The sequence below is a fragment of the Ambystoma mexicanum genome, chromosome 5q, assembly GCF_040938575.1.
Source record: "Ambystoma mexicanum isolate Mex_15411 chromosome 5q, UKY_AmexF1_1, whole genome shotgun sequence".
Lineage (NCBI taxonomy): Eukaryota > Metazoa > Chordata > Amphibia > Caudata > Ambystomatidae > Ambystoma > Ambystoma mexicanum.
The window spans coordinates 984,443,692-984,455,199 of NC_090933.1; positions in this window are offsets into that span (position 1 = coordinate 984,443,692).

Below are 11,508 nucleotides of genomic sequence, written 5' to 3' on the forward strand. Positions count from 1 at the left end.
GACATCTGATTGCTTAAATATGTTAAGACAATGTTTTGCTGTGGCAGCTACAAGCGTGACCTGTGGGGATTTGCTACTTTATGTGTTGCAAGTTCATTCAAAATTAATGCAACCTCATCAGATTTGTAACCACAAGATGGCCAGGGGGAGCACAGGTGGGTCACAGTGATACAATCTTCAAAATGTAGGTGATGCATGGGTGCAATATCAAATTATGATTTAATTGATTACCCAAATAAATCATTTGATATTAGAAACTGTCCCAAGGAAAAGAGATCCACTATCTTATATGCAAGATTGAAAGATGATTTGAAAGGTGGTAGCACTAGACCTGGACAAACCTTCCTGCACAATCACCCAAACGTGTATTTTGTATTTCATTGCATTTGATTATAATTTATATAGCGCTTTCACCAAAACAGTCTTCAATATAAATTAAATGGTACAATTGTCACGCCCCTACGGAGACCTTGGTCACTCTGGCATAGATGGTCGATTAGACGGGTTGCGGCCATCTTTACTCCCAAGATGGCCGCCGCTACAGAATGTGTGGGTCTAGGCTTGCACCATTGCCGCGCGCTGGAAGGACCGCCCCCCGACTCCGGAGCCGGTTCATCTGGTCCTGCGAACAACGCGCGGATGCGTTGCTACTCTTCAACAACAACGCTTCGTGAGTTCGATACTAGGATCTATTATAGGCTCGTTTGTTTGTAATGTCTTCCGTATAACTCTACCCTTTCCTCTCCCCTGTTTTCAGACTCGCTTCCTTCTCCCAACTCATACACGACATCTAAGTCTCGAGTGGTTTCCCTCTGCATCACTCGTTCCGAATTGAAGCTCACTGACCGGTTCGCTAGTGAGACTCCCTCCCTGGCGTGCGGTACGTGAATATTGCCATTCAATCCGTAATATATCAAAGGTTAGAAATAGACCAGAAGTTACACCTAATATTCTCTTACCTGTGCAGAGAAATCTGAGAACCATTTTCTTTCGGGAACGTCCTCGAAGTTACTTCTGTCCGCGGCTCTTCGGAAGACCTGCAATATAGCCTTATAGGTGCTTCCCCCTTCCCATCAGGTACTCCTCATTTCCTCAACCTATATTCTGCTTTCTAGTTTCCTTGCTCCAACTTACCGCTTTCCTCTGTCTCCAATCAGACGGCCCACTCCAGCAGACGTTCTGGTTACCAAGAACTTCTCCGGACAGACGACATCCATCCAGTGGACATCGACACAGGGTTTTCTTCCCCAGAGGGTTTCCCTGGAATCCTTCCCTTCCTTAATCTTTGTATTTGAGGCGGAGGAAGGGTCTCAGGGAGGCACTCATTCTCTACCCCTGTCGGAACCATTTCCGAAGAAGGAGGCGAAGGAGGGAGAACGACGAGTGTTTCTCTAAGGTAACCTTTCGGTCATTCACATCTCTCGTAACAGTCTGAATTATTACAGTTAGCAACGCCTAAATATAGAAGGAATACTGGGGCTTCCCCGGTGCTGAACGGTTGCCTTGGAGAACTCGATAGTTCTAGGTGATACCATGGACGCTGCCCAACAGCAGCAATTGGTTTCTGCAGTCCAGTCTCTGACTGCGGAAGTTCAGGCATTAAAGCAGGAAAATGCCTTTTTGCGGCAACAGGTTGGAAGGGTACCTAGTTGTTCAGAACTACCTCCAGGTCCCATTCCAGGGGGTTTATATGATGGGAATCCTCACAAGCTTAAGGCCTTTATCGAAGCATGTACGGTCCAGTTCTCATTTAAAACGGCATTCTTTCCGAACGATCGAGATAAGGTGGGACATATGATAGCTAACCTGACTGGACCGGCATTAGCATGGGCTACACCACTGGTTGTGACAAACAATGCTCTGCTAGACTCCTATCCTGCCTTTCTGAACAGTCTTAGGTCCATGTTTAATAGACAAGAGATCACTGTTTTTTCCCAAGAGCAATTATTAGACTTCAAACAGGGATCACAGGATCTAATGTCGTATATCACCTCCTTTAAGCAGCTTGCTGCTGGAACCTCTTGGGCTGATGATGCTCTGATAACACTATTTCGCAGGGGTTTGAATGAGGAACTTAAAGACGAGGTGTCTAGGGTTTCTCGACCCCCAAACCTAGCGGAAATGATTACCTTAGTGATGCAGATGGACTACCGTCTACAGGAAAGACTCAGAGAACGACGTCGTAATCGTTCTGTGAGACCATTTACTATGCAGCCTTCTAGTCCTATGAAAACCCCAATTGATGAACCTATGCAGATAGGAATCACAAGAGGAAGAGGTAGACTCACCTTGGAAGAACGTAATCGACGGAGGGCGAAAGACTTGTGTATGTATTGTGGTTCCAAGGACCACCGAGTACAGGACTGCCCCATCACCCCTATCAAACGACAGGGAAACGCTTCTTCCCAACCGCACGGGGAACCGCGGCTAGGGAGCCAATAACGGGTTCCTCATCCATGTCAGTGTCTTCTCAAGTCACAGACACTCCTGATCCTCTAATGATTGTCATACAGGTTTCAATGGAATGGGGCACCTCCGAACCAATTTTGGTTCCAGCATTGATTGATTGCGGAGCTGCAGGGAATTTTGTAGACACCCATTGGAAGAATGACAGAAGTATACCATGTTCCCTTAAGACCATTGCTGTTCCAGTAGAATCGGTTGATGGAAGTCCATTGACTTCCGGTCCTATCCGGGAACAAACAAGACCTATTCGAATGAAGATTGCGTCTCATCACGAGACCATCGTATTCGATGTCATTCGCACCGCACATTACCCCTTAATACTGGGTTTACCGTGGCTTAGAGCCCACAATCCATACATAAATTGGAAGGCCGGCACCATTTTTCTAGGATCAGAACATTGCATTACACATTGCCTTTCTGGTGGAGCGTTGGGGTTCTGTTCTACACACCCCGTCCAAGAAAGGAATAGCACTACTTCAGTGTTACATAACATACAGGAGATTCCTCCTGACTACCAAGAGTTCCAAGTAGTATTCTCCAATTCAGAGTTCGCTGAATTACCTCCCCATCGTAGAGATGATTGCGCCCTAGAACTAGATCAGGGTGTTCCAATCCCTTTTGGTCGCATGTATATACTATCAGCACGCGAACGGGAAGTCCTGAAGGAGTATCTCCAGAAGAACTTACATAACGGCCTCATTCAGGAATCCACTTCTCCTGCTGGCGCCTCGCTGTTCTTTATTCCTAAGAAGGATTCGACAGAACTCAGACCATGTGTAGACTATCGGGGTTTGAACAAAATCACTACTCCAGATCGCTACCCGATGCCATTAATCCCAGATATTCTTGAGGCAGTAAAGGGAGCCAAGATATTTACCAAGCTAGACCTACGCGGAGCTTACCATCTTATCCGAATCCGCGCAGGAGATGAATGGAAAACCGCCTTTCGTACTCCCTTGGGCCACTATGAATATAAAGTAATGCCATTCGGACTTTCCAATGCGCCAGCTGTTTTCCAACGTTTCATGGATCACATATTCTCGGATATCCTTCTACACACCGTCATTGTCTATTTGGACGACATATTGGTCTTCTCAGTTTCCAAGTCGGACCATATCCGACATGTGAAGGAAGTATTACAGAGACTGGAGGAGAATCATCTTTTTTGTAAACCTGACAAGTGTGAGTTTCACAAGGATAAAGTGGCGTATTTGGGTTATATACTATCCGCTGAAGGAGTTGCCATGGATCCCCGAAAAGTCTCTGCTATAAAGGAATGGCCAATTCCACTATGTGTTAAAGATCTGCAGAGATTCTTAGGATTCGCCAATTTTTATAGGCGTTTCATTCCCCACTATTCGGAGAAGATTCTCCCGATGACGACTCTCCTTAAGAAGAATGCAAGGTTCTTTTGGTCAGACAGGGCTCTAATAGCCTTTGAGAGTCTCAAGGAAGAATTCACCAAGGAACCTATACTCCTGACCCCGGACCAAAACAAGAAGTTCATCGTAGAATCAGACGCCTCGCATCATGCTATAGGTGCCGTTCTACTGCAAGAAAATGAACAAGGAGACGAGTGTCCTGTGGCCTATCTATCTAAGACGCTCTCGCCTTCGGAGATCAACTACTCGGTCCTCGAAAAAGAATTATTGGCTATTAAGAGAGCCTTTGAGGAGTGGCGACATCTGCTGCTAGGGGCCAAATATGCCATCGAAGTACGGACCGATCACAGCAATCTCCGAGTCTTACAATACTCTCAAACACGAAATAGTCGCCAAGCTCGTTGGGCTCATTTTTTTTCACCCTATAATATCATCTTCTCCTTCATACCGGGAAGAGTTAACCTCAAGGCAGATGCATTATCCAGAAAGGATTACAACTCTACCAATCCTTTCCGTTCTGAACCCTTGTTTCCCAAGGCCAGATTTTTGCAGGAAGTCACCACCTTTCTTCAACTAGTAGCTACGGAGACCTCTCGATTTATACAGACTAATCCTCGGTTTGCCGCTATCTGGAAGCTTAACTCATCTCAGGGATGTTTCTATAGAAACAAACAGTTATTCATTCCCTCCGAAGAACTGAGAAAAGTGGTACTTCAACTCTGTCATGATTCTCCGATGGCTGGACATCGCGGTATGGCTAATACCAAGGAATTGATTCAACGCCATTTTTGGTGGCCAGAGCTGAGCCGAGATATCAGAGACTATGTGACGGCATGTGCCATTTGTTTACAGACAAAGACCTCTCGGTCTGCCCCAGTGGGTCTCCTATCATTGATGCCGATTCCTGATCGACCCTGGCAGATAATTTCGACAGATTTTATAGTCGAACTCCCTATCTCGGAAGGTTGTACAGTAATCATGGTTACCATAGACTACTTCACGAAGATGGCACACTTTATTCCTTTACCTTGCATTCCCACTGCAGCTCAGATGGCGAAAATTTTCCTTTCGCGGATCTTCACGCTCCATGGGCTTCCAGAAACTATCGTCTCCGATCGTGGTCCCCAATATACTTCACGTTATTGGCAACAGATATGTAAAAGCCTCAAAATCTCCCGGGCTTTGAGTTCTGGCTTCCATCCTCAAACTAATGGCCAGACGGAACGCCTGAACCAGACATTGGAGGGCTATTTACGCTGCTACATTTCAGCTTCACAGGACAACTGGGTTTCTCTATTACCATTGGCGGAGTTTGCCTACAACAACTCCCGTCATTCCGCCCTGGGTTCCAGTCCTTTTTTTTTGTTCCTATGGATTTCACCCTTCCTGTTTTCCTACTGGACTTCCTTCTTCGTCACGATTTCCTGATGCGGATAACCTACTTCGAGCTATCCAGACAGGTCATTTGGCGGCGAAATCTTCGCTACTTGAGGCTCAGGATAGAGTCAAACGGTTTGCGGACAGGCACCGTTCTCCAGCACCCTCCCTGAAGGCGGGAGATATGGTGTGGCTTGCCTCTCGTTTCTTACCACGGCATCTGGTCCCGTCCAAGCTGTCTCCTAGATATTTCGGACCTTTTCCCATTTTACGGGTGCTGGGCTCCTCTGCTTTCAAAATCAGGCTTCCCCCTTCTTGGTCCCGTATTCATCCCGTGTTTCACGTGTCCCAACTTAAGAAGGATGTGTGTGATCGATTTTCAAGGTTAAGGAATGCTCACCCTCCTCCGGTGTCTACCCCGTCGGGTCCTGAATATGAGGTGGCGGGTATTTGTGACTCTCGCATCTTTCGGGGTCGCCTGCAGTTTCTGATTGACTGGCAAGGTTATTCTCCGGCGGACCGTTCCTGGGAACCTGCATCTGCAGTGCATGCACCGGCCCTTATTCGCCGTTTCTTCCGTAATCATCCGGGGAAGCCGGGGGGCCCTGCCCTTCGGAGGGGGCATACTGTCACGCCCCTACGGAGACCTTGGTCACTCTGGCATAGATGGTCGATTAGACGGGTTGCGGCCATCTTTACTCCCAAGATGGCCGCCGCTACAGAATGTGTGGGTCTAGGCTTGCACCATTGCCGCGCGCTGGAAGGACCGCCCCCCGACTCCGGAGCCGGTTCATCTGGTCCTGCGAACAACGCGCGGATGCGTTGCTACTCTTCAACAACAACGCTTCGTGAGTTCGATACTAGGATCTATTATAGGCTCGTTTGTTTGTAATGTCTTCCGTATAACTCTACCCTTTCCTCTCCCCTGTTTTCAGACTCGCTTCCTTCTCCCAACTCATACACGACATCTAAGTCTCGAGTGGTTTCCCTCTGCATCACTCGTTCCGAATTGAAGCTCACTGACCGGTTCGCTAGTGAGACTCCCTCCCTGGCGTGCGGTACGTGAATATTGCCATTCAATCCGTAATATATCAAAGGTTAGAAATAGACCAGAAGTTACACCTAATATTCTCTTACCTGTGCAGAGAAATCTGAGAACCATTTTCTTTCGGGAACGTCCTCGAAGTTACTTCTGTCCGCGGCTCTTCGGAAGACCTGCAATATAGCCTTATAGGTGCTTCCCCCTTCCCATCAGGTACTCCTCATTTCCTCAACCTATATTCTGCTTTCTAGTTTCCTTGCTCCAACTTACCGCTTTCCTCTGTCTCCAATCAGACGGCCCACTCCAGCAGACGTTCTGGTTACCAAGAACTTCTCCGGACAGACGACATCCATCCAGTGGACATCGACACAGGGTTTTCTTCCCCAGAGGGTTTCCCTGGAATCCTTCCCTTCCTTAATCTTTGTATTTGAGGCGGAGGAAGGGTCTCAGGGAGGCACTCATTCTCTACCCCTGTCGGAACCATTTCCGAAGAAGGAGGCGAAGGAGGGAGAACGACGAGTGTTTCTCTAAGGTAACCTTTCGGTCATTCACATCTCTCGTAACAGTCTGAATTATTACAACAATAAACAAATGTAAATCATAAATAATAATCAAAGTATGTAAGAGAGTTTTATGATCAGCAAGAGAAGATGGGACTTGAGATGAGGGCAGGAAATGTATAATGAAGGTAAAGAGTGAATGAATAGAAGAAGGGAGCTCCAGTGTTTAGGAGCCAGAAGAGAGGAGTGAAAACAAGACAGTGCATCAGGAGGTTTATGGATAGAAAGGAGATAAAGTGATTGGGAGTGGAGTTGGTCTGAGAGAATATTCAGAGAGATCAAAGTGGAAAGGTATGGTGGAGCGAGACCATGTATACATGCATAAACAATAGAGTAATTGAAATATTAAAACGTTAAAGAAGAAAAGTAAGATAGGGAAGGACTTCAGGGTAGGGACAGGGAATTAAGGACTATTGGATAGGGTCAAGAGGAGAAGCCGCTTTATGATCCTGTTGCCAGGGGTTCCATACTATTCACGGTTGAGACACTCCATCTGTAGACATGAACTGTACAAGATTTAGACAGGTAAATAAAGGGGGAGTTTAATTGTTGTGAAATGGCATGGGTTACATTGACAGCGGTATTTCCTTTATTTATCCTCCAGGAAGCATTTGTTTGCCCAGGGCAAGATGGAGGCTCTGTGCCGCAGCATTGATTTGCTGGGGCTGGTTGTGAGGTAGTTTGGGATTCTTTTAATCACCAGAGCGGGTCACAGCTTTTCCAGCTCCAGCAACCAGAGAATTTTGATATTTAAAAGAACTAGTTTCTACTCCCTAAAGAGTATCCATAGATAAAGTTTCAGAGACAGAGAACAATTGAGAGTCTACAGTGTTGTCGCTAAAAAAAGTAGTGAAGCCAAGTCAGCAAACAAAGAAAAAGGAAGCTAAGTGAACTTTTATGTTCTGCCTTTCAGTTAAACTGTAAGAAGTACTCAGTTTTAGGATTAAAACTTATCTAAAAGAAATGGAATTGCAAGTGAAATCTTCAATGTTTAATACTATTTGAATGTAAAAAAAATCAAAAGAAAACTGGCAAAGAGTTTAGCTTGTTGCAGTATATTTTGCCACACGTTTATTTAGTTAACTTATGAGAGCGGATAAATGGCGTTGCATTTTCCGTTTGACAAACACACTAATTTAAAACAAATTATAGTAACAGCATTTACACTTTTATCTCTTGCGTAGTTTTTCTTGTACCAAAGTGGAATGCGCAAGGAGTTTTCCATCGGGCATAGTGTTTGAGAAAAAGACCTTGGCCCTGATTACGACCCTGGCGGAAATCGAAAAACGATGGCGGAAATGCAATACCGCCATCGAATAGCGCTCGGTGCGATTATGACCCGTCACCGTATAGTACGATGCCATTAGCGACACCGTAGTGAACGCCAATGCTAACTGCACCAAGTACGCGCACGCGCGCCATGCGAAACCGTAATTACCACCATGGCGCAATGGTACGCGAATTCTGACCCTAGCGGACATTTACCTAACGCCATCAAGCATGGCGGAAAGTACCATTCCGCCATGGTGAGAAGAACGGCAACGCGAACCAACCGTAAATGGCCCTACTGAGTGCCTGTACACCACTCCCTGGCCACATTGCACAACTCCTCGTAGGTGCAATGAAGTCACACAATGCAACCAGTGAAATGTACAAGTCACCCATGCATGCCAACGAACAAATGAATGTAGGGGCTCCAAGTGCCTTGTGAGTGGCCATCCATATTTGCCCTGTCACCATTGCCGTACTGATGCAGCACAGGCACGTGAAGGGTCAAGTACAGCAATATGAACTGAAATATGAGACAAAACTACAACAGGCCCCCATCGCTTGACACCAGTGTATGGCAACATTCAAAGCAGTAACCTGAGGGAGACTGCACCAGCCCTGTACTCTTGCCAGTAAACAAACCAACCATCAGCATAAGCATGTACCACACAAGTTGGCAGAGTGACTGAGCAGCCAGGCCCATCTCAAGAGGGGCCAATGGGAGCTGCAGGGCACAGATGGCACGAATACAGAAGCTATTCCAATGGACATGACCTCAGTCTCCCTCCAAGAAACGCACGCAAACACAGGCACCTGTGACCAGCCATTTTCTGATAATCACATCATTCCACCAATCCACCTGGCTGACCGGCATCTGTTACACAAAAGCTAATCCCCCGCCCCTGAGCATGACATCATTAAAACAGTCATAATGGCAGCCCCTATCCCTGACCTCACTGGGCTTCGTAGGCAAACGCGCCCAGTACAGTACTACGCAACTATAACCAGAAGCCGGAACCCAATGCACATCTACTCACAATACATCGCTCCACAAATAGGAATATGCTACATTACTTGCAAAGAATAACGCTACACGGTTAATATCATAATAGAAATTTAATGCACTACAAAATCACCAAGCCCATACAGCCATTAGGTCATGAACTCCAAAATACATTTCAGTATTGTGGGCTGCATCCGCAATAAATGACCAGCTTCTGCTTGTGTGACGCCCTGTTCCTTCATGGTACACAGGGGCTACATACACGTTCAAAAAGGCAACATGGAAGCGCCTAGAACCGCAGGTAGGCACTAGTCCAGCTGAAAGGTCGATATGTTGCTCCTAGCCACTAGTACTGCGTAAGGGCATGTGGCCCATTGGCGATCGTCCCATAAGATCGTAATGGTGCTCCACTGATTAACACGAAGCAGCAGGTGTCGGGAGTAAAAGCCATCTGCAGGAGTGGCATACAGATGGCAGCGGCAAAAGGGGAGGAGATACCTGTCACCCAAATGAAATGAAAAAGAATGGTATGGGCATCAGAACTTAATTTGAATTACTCACTTCAATGATCACACTAAATCTACAGCCATATGCATGTTAGCCCACTCAAAAGGATTATTCCCACCCAAAAATCACTTGCGAATCATAACTATATAAATCGAGGTGAATACACTATTACAAACGAGTGTTTGTGTGCATGCGTCTGTTAAAACAGAATCCATTAGATGGGATTAGTAACGTGCATAGACACAAGTGTTTGAAGGCGCGTCGAGACAGGGAGGGTTCAACAAGGGCAGATAGACGATGGTCCCACTATGGCAGCTCTGCATCACATAGCGCAGGGGAAGTGGATAGATTCCAAAAAGCCATGTACATGGTAAACTCTCAATTAAATCATCTGTCCATGCATCCATACATCATACCCTCATCCCGGTATGAAAACGCCTGATTATTTACTCACATAACATGTGAAATTTCCATTGAGTCTGTGCGTAATGCAGTCTGCAAAATCCACTGTGCTCCAGCCCGGAATTCTAGTGTTGTGAAGTAACATGTATTTGGGAACGTCCTGCCTTATCGTCCACTACGCTATTGCGCATCCCATACTATTCATATCAATCATTGCATTCTCGCCATGGCCCCTGTCCCAAGGACATTAAACAATAGAACTTAATATCTGCAGTCAGACCTGTGGGCGTCTCCTCGCCGCTAGCTGAAAACCGAAAGCGCTTTCCTTCGAATTCCACATTTGCAACATCACGTCGAAAAGGCATCTTTGACCGCTTGAAATCACGAATTCATCCATGTAGCGCGGCAGTGTGTGAAAATGGCAACTGGCTTCACTCACAAATGGGACGCCCCGCCCGTCGGTGAACCTCGGTACAGTGCTGCATGAGGGTCCAGCGTTAATCGAGTACTACATTCCACTGACCCTTCACAAGTTTGTTCGCGACTGCAAAGATAGTATGTGAAACAATGGGACCATAGCAGAATGAACATATGATCCAATATTCCACTGCCATTGGGATTAAATACATGATTGTAATAGCAAGATGCCATGCGTCGAATTGCAGCGTTGTGTGCGGGACGTGCTCGCCCAAAGGGGATTGCAGCTTGCACAGGTGGAATGAATCACCACAGGTGGAGGCTATACAGCCTAAAAACACATAAATTGCACACCCAACCCCCTCCCACAACCACACCCACTCCAAAATGCTACCGGCAGGACTAGCGATGTTGGCCCTGGGGGACCTGATAGCACTGCAAGTACTCCAACTTCAAGAAGAAGACGAACACCAACTACTACAACAACCGGCCGCACAGAGGAGACGGAGGAGGAGGGCAAGGCAGGGCCAGCAAGGCCCACCAGCACAGCCACTACCACCACGCAGGCAGCCCGCAATCCCATGCCTCCAAGCTCATCCGTTCAACCTCACTGATGAGCAGATCCACACCCTCTACCGTTTGGACCGGGACACCATAACCGCCATTGTGGACATGACACACGCTGACCTTGCCAGCATGATAGATAGCCCAACCGCCATCCCACCCCTACTGAAGGTGGTGTCTGTACTACACTTCCTGGCCACAGGCACCTACCAGCACACAGTCGGACAGTTGCATGGCATTTCACAGCCACTGTTGTCACGGACACTATCGCAAGTGCTCGATGCCCTCCTGAAGCACGCAGACGACATCTCTCTACCACGCTCGGAGCAGGAAATTACGAACACAAAAGTGGGATTCCATGCACTTGCCGGCATACCGGGTTGCATTGGTGCCATCGACTGCACCCATGTGGAATTGGTTGTCCCACATGCCATGGAGGCCCAGTACCGCAACCGAAAACAATATCATTCTCTTAATGTACAAATGGTGTGTGACTCCAACAGGATCATTACACATTGT